Source organism: Tachyglossus aculeatus (assembly GCF_015852505.1).
Source record: "Tachyglossus aculeatus isolate mTacAcu1 chromosome 12 unlocalized genomic scaffold, mTacAcu1.pri SUPER_6_unloc_4, whole genome shotgun sequence".
Classification (NCBI taxonomy): Eukaryota; Metazoa; Chordata; class Mammalia; order Monotremata; family Tachyglossidae; genus Tachyglossus; species Tachyglossus aculeatus.
Genome location: NW_024044831.1, coordinates 2,941,401 through 2,947,603, shown reverse-complemented (window position 1 = coordinate 2,947,603; position 6,203 = coordinate 2,941,401). Strand labels below are relative to the sequence as shown.

General features: G+C 41.9%; 1 non-coding gene across 1 annotated transcript; it reads right to left on the bottom strand.

The window, feature by feature from the left end:
- Positions 1 to 356: 356 nt before the first annotated feature.
- Positions 357 to 494, bottom strand: LOC119921726. The gene has a single exon (XR_005448581.1). It is a non-coding gene; the product is annotated as a small nucleolar RNA SNORA7 (small nucleolar RNA).
- Positions 495 to 6,203: the final 5,709 nt, after the last annotated feature.

Here is a 6,203-nt window from a genome sequence, read left to right as displayed (position 1 = left end):
TAGGTCCTCTGAGTTCCAGGTCTGTGCTCTGTCCACTAGGGTACACTCCTTTCCCTTGTTAGTAATACTGTTACTAGAGAGTATTAAGCACTTTCTGTGTGCCAAGAACAGTGCTGTATCTGGGCGATATTATCTTGTCTTATGCCATCGAGTCGTCTTCAATCCATAGGGACACCATGGACACATCTCTCCTAGAATACCCCAACTCCAATTGAAATCGTTCTGTTAGTGTAGCCATAGAGTTTTCTTGGTAAAAATACAAAAGTAGTTTACCATTGCCTCCTTACACGCAGTAACTTGAGTTTTCGCCTTTGATTCTCTCCGATGCCACTGCTGCTCAGCACAGGTGAGTTTTGAAATGTAGCAGATTGCCTTCCACTTGCTAGCCACTGGTCAAGCTAGGAATGGAATGGATATACTTCTGTTTGACTCTCCCTCCTGCAGTTGAGACTGGTAGAGAACTGGGAACTCTCCAGGCATGACCCTGAGAGGGGACTGGGGTAGATATGAGACAATAAATTAAGCTCAATTCCCGGCCCAGCCAGGGTTCACAGTCTGAAAGACAGGAGGGACAAATTCCTCTGTGGACCTAATAAACCAGTTGTTACTTATTACATTCACGGATCGCTAGGGAATATGGTCTAATCTGTTCATCTCTACCACCTCTCATTCACTAGAAGCAGTGTGGTCTAGTGGATAGAGCCCGGGCATGGGAGTCAGAAAGACCTCCATTCTAATCTCAGCTCTGCCACTTGCCTGCTTTGTGACCTTGAGCAAATCATTTCATTTATCTGGGCCTCAGTTCCCTCATCTGTAAAATGAGGTTTAAGAATGTGAGCCCCATATTGGCCATTGACTGTGTCCAACATTCTGTCTACCCCAGTTCTTAGTACAGTGTGTGGCACATAGTAAGTGCTTAACAATTACCATAAACATAATCCCATAAGGCATTCCATTCATTGGTTCCGTGGCTCACTGTGATCTCCTGCACTTCAGACAGAATGAAGAAAATCTGCTCGCAAAAGCTGCAAATTCTTGGAACTTTCTCTCTACTTGGTTCAGAAGGGTTTCTATGTGGGTTTCACAATCACGAGAATTGGTTGGGTTTTATTTGTTTTGTTCACTGCAGGCCTACGAGGAACTGGAGACAGCACAGACATGTGCATCCATATATCTATGATCAGAAGGCACTAATGATCCAAAACCCAAATGCTTTTGATGATTAGCTTTAAAGTGGAAAGCTAAGAGACAGTGTCCATGTAGACAGTGGGGAAAGGAAGCCACAAAACCTTTGATCCCAGCCTCCGTCTTAATAAGTGTCAGAGATAAAAAAAAGGCTTCCTCTGAGTATTATCATTACCATTATTATCATTATTATATTTGCTAAGTGCTGGGAAGCAGCATGGCCTATTGGAGAGATCCAGGCCTTGGGGTCAGAAGAACCTAGGCTCCCAGGTCTGTCAGTTGCTTGCTGTGTGACATTAGCATGCCACAACCTCTCTGTTCTTCACTTTCCTCTACTGTGAAATGTGGATACCAGTTCTCCCTCCTATATAGACTGTGAGCACCATGTGAGACAGAGACTGTGTCTGACCTAATTGACTTTTGCCTTCCTCAGCGCTCAGAACAGTGTTTGACACATAGTAAGCACTTGATACATACCATACTCCCCTATGAATTGCCAATCAGTCTATCAAGCGATAGTATTTACTGAGTATTTACTGGTTGAAAAACACTGTACTTTGCCCATGGGAGAGTAGATCTCTGCTCTGAAGGAGTTTAAAATCTAGTGGGGGAGACAGATAATTAATTACAGATATGGGAAGTTAGAGTATAGAAGTATGTACGTACACATACTATAACACGTACTATAATATGATAAGACATACCATTATCAATTAATACACAATCAAGCCTTACTATGTGCCAGCCCTGGGATAAATACAAGTTCATCAGGTTGGACACATTCTCTTTCCCACATGGGACTCATAATCCGAGTAGGAGACTATGTCTCATAGTCTGAATCTCCATTTTACTGCTGAGGATACAGAGGTACAGAAACGTTAAGTGACTTGCCCAGGGTCACATGGCAGGCAAGTGGCAGAGCAGGCTGTGATTTTTCTACTAGCCCATGTGCCTTCTTATGGGTAGATACGTCATGGTCTAACATTGGGAAATTATGTGGGACCAGCCCAATGTCCTATATTCTGCGAGCTTCTTGGAGGTGGGCTTTAAATCTCCTGGATCTCACCTGTCTTTTGGAGAAGGAGTGTGGCCTAGTATAAAGAGTCCCAGACAGGGAGTCAGAGAACCCAGGTTCTAATCCCAGCTCTAACACTGTCTGCTGTGTGACCTTGGGAAAATCACTTAGCTTCTCTGTGTCTCATCTATAAAATGGAGATTAAGTCTGTGAGACCCATTTGGGACACGGACTGTGTCCTACCTAACCTGACTGTCTTGTATCTACCCCATGCTTAGTGCAGTGTCTGGCACATTTTAAGCACTTAGTAAATATCATTAAAGAAATTCTCATCTCCCCACCCTGTCCTCAATCCCTTCTGCATTCCTTATACACTTGTGTGCTCGTCCCTTAAGAACTTTGATACCTACCCACACCAACGACCAAGCACTTAATTACATATCCTTATATGCTATTGCTTCCACTAACTAATTAATTTAATGACTGCCTCCCATGCTAAATTGTAGACCACTTGAGGGCAGGATCATGTCTACCAATTCTGTCGTGCCCTCCCAAATGCTCAGTACTGTGTTATACACACAGTAAGCTGTCAATAAATACTGTTGATTGATTAATTGATTGGATTCCCAGTCTCCTCTAGACTGTAAGCCTTTTGTGTACAGGGAGCAAGTCTACCAACTCTGTTGCATTGTACTCTCCCAAGTGCTTAATAGAGTGCTCTCCACACAGCAAGCAGTAAGAAGCACTTAGTATGATATTCTGCACACTGTAAGGGCTCAATAAATATGATTGAATGAATAAACACTATTGATTGATTGGAAAGGTAAGTTCTCAGTACATTTTAGCAGCAGAGATGCAGAGAAAACTGTCTTCTCTAGATAGGCAAGAAGGTTTGACTCACTTTTAGGAAGTGCAATTTCCTGATATGTGATGAATGAAAAAGTTCAGATAATTTCTTTTGTATTTCTACCTTTATGAAACAGATCAACCCTGAACAGTTGATCGCTATCATTTTCACTTGCATTGAAAGGTTGTGAAACCCAACTAGAACACAGAAAGAAAGCCAAGACGTTCTTGATTGAGGAGGTAGATCCTGAAGCAAATATTCATGACAGAAAATGTTTTATCTTTATTCTTTGTAATAGGATGATAAAGGTGTAAAAGAAAGCATGTGCAAAGTTTATTTATACAATCGTTATTTTGGTTTGGATATGGGAGATCCAGAAAGGGAGTTTATGAATATAATCAGAACTGGTGTACAGAAAAGTTTTCTGCAGGCTACTGGAAAGAACATGGCTCTGAGAATCAGAAAACCTGGATTCTATAGCTCTAGCTCTGCCTGCTGGGTTTATGAGGTTGGTGGTGAAAGTCAAACTTCTTCAAAACCGGTAAAGCTCAAGCCAGTTGAGAGACCAAATCAGAGCAACCCTAAGCCTCATAAAGAACAAAGAGAAGTCACAGTAATTATTTCCACCCAAATAATAATAATAATGGTATTTGTTAAGTGCTTACTACGTGCCAAGCACTGTTCTAAGAACTGGGATAGATATAGGTAATCAGGTTGTCCCACATGGGGCTCACAGTCTTAATCCCCATTTTAGAGTTGAGGTAACTGAGGCACAGAGAAATTAAGTGACTTGTCCACAGTCACAAAGCTGATAAGTGACAGAGCCAATATTAGAGCCTACGACTTCTGCCTCCCAAGCCTGTGCTCTTTCCACTAAATCATGCTACTTCTCAATAATGATAATAATAACGATGGTATTTGTTAAGTGCTTACTATGTGCCAAGCACTGCTGTAGTCGTTGGGGTAGATCCAAGGTAATCAGGTTGTCCCACGTGGGGCTCACAGTTTTAATCCCCATTTTACAGATGAAGTAATTGAGGTAGAGAGAATTGAAGTGACATGCCCAAAGTCACACAGTAGACAGGTGGTGGATCCAGGATTAGAACCCATGTCCCCTGACTCCCTAAGTCGGGCTCTTGCCACTAAACCAAGCTGCTTCTCTTATGGTATTCCTTAAGCACTTGCTATGTTTCTAGCACCATTCTTAGGTCTGGGGTAGATAGAGATTAATCACGATGAATATGGTCTCTGCCCAACATGGGGCTTACAATCTAAATAGGAGGGAGAACAGGTATTTCATCTCCATTTTAAAGTTGAGGAAACAGGTATAGGGAAATAGCATGACTTGCCCAAGGTCACCCAGCAGACAAGAAGCAGAGCAGGGATTAGAACCCAGGCCTGTGCTCTTTCCACTAGGCCAAGCTGCTGAAGTGGAAAGCACATTACCTGGGAGAAATTCTCAGGAGAATGAATCCAATTTATCTCTGATGAACTTTAAAACTCTAGAAAAGCCCTAATTTTTTCCCTCTTATGAACTGAGATTTAGAGATAACTAGATCAAGTTTCACTTAGTAGAGCTTGATCCACCCAGAGGAACTCCAATTTCATGAACTTCTGTTTGTTCTACCCAACAGTAAATACTAATTAGGGATTAGGGTTTAGGATGCACATTGAAACTTTCTTCAGGTGCCTGAGAGAGCTGTTAGTAGAGAGCTGTTAGTCTTCTATTTTCTGGCCCAGTGATTTAAGTTCCATCTTTCTTAATCACTCCCCCAGCGTCTCATTTGTAGCCTCTCAAAGTTTATTTCTCATGAGGAAGTCAATTCCTCTTTAGATTAAGTTGAAATGAAAATTAAATGATTATCTGTCCCTGGGCGGGCTTTCTCATTTCAAAGGAACTGCTTCAGCTTTGTAGCATTACTCAGAATCAAGTCCTAAGTCAGAAAAGAAAATCCTCTTTCCCTACTACCTATCAGATTGCATTGAGTTGAAATAACAGTTAATGATTATCTATCCTTGGGAGGACTTTCCCATTTCAAAGGAACTGCATCAGCTTTGTGTAATTACTTAGAATCAAGTCTGATGTTAGAAAAAAAAGAAAATCCCCTTTCCATCCTGACTCTCTGTATTGTGGCAGCCACTTTTTTTCATCACGATTGGCCTTAAATTCAGTGGTGCAGACCTGTGGGACGGGTCACTATGGAAACTGTTGCTCTGTGCTCATTTCTCAATCGATCATTCAATTGTATTTATTGAGCAGTTACTGTATGCAGGGCACTTGACTAAGCACTTTGGACAGTACCATATCATAGAGTTGGTAGGAGGTTTCCCTGTCCACAAGGTACTTTCATTCTAGAGGTTTCTCCTCTAGAAACCTGGATGGGGCAATGCAAACGTGAAAGGAGAAGTAGCTGGAAATGGCAAGTTTTCTCCAACCAATAGTACTGCAATTCCTAAGTAAAGAGAAGCTGAAGGTTGACTCCAAGAACAGCAAATACAGGATCAATCAATCAGTGGTATTTATTAAGTGCTTACTGTGTGCCGAGTATTGTACTAAGCACTTGGGAGAGTACAACAGAGTTGGTAGAGACGTTCCCTCCCTGCAATGAGCTTACACACTCTCTATAGGGGGAGACAAACATTAATCAACCAATCGATGGTATTTATTGAGCGCTTACTGGGTGAAAGCCCTGTACTAAGAACTTGGGAGATGCGCCACCTGCTCACAGTGAGCTTATGGTCTTAGGGAGGAGACAGACAGTCAATCAGGCACTGGTATTTATTGAGCACTTACTACGTGCAGAACATTTACTAAATGCTTGGGAGAGTACAGTACAACGGAATTAGTAGACATGTTCCTTGCCCATAACGAACTTCAGTCTAGAGGGGGAGATGGACATTAATAATAATAATAATGAAAATAATAATAATAATAATGGTATTTGTTAAGTTCTTACTATGTGCCAAGCACTGTTCAAAATGCTGAGGTAGATACAAGGTAATTAGGTTGTCTCACATGGGCTCACAGACTTACTCCCCATTTTACAGATGAGGTAACTAAGGCACAAAGAAGTGAAGTGGTCTGCCCACAGTCAGACAGTAGACAAGTGGCGGAGTTGGGATTAGAACCCACGTCCTCTGACTCCCAAGCCTGTG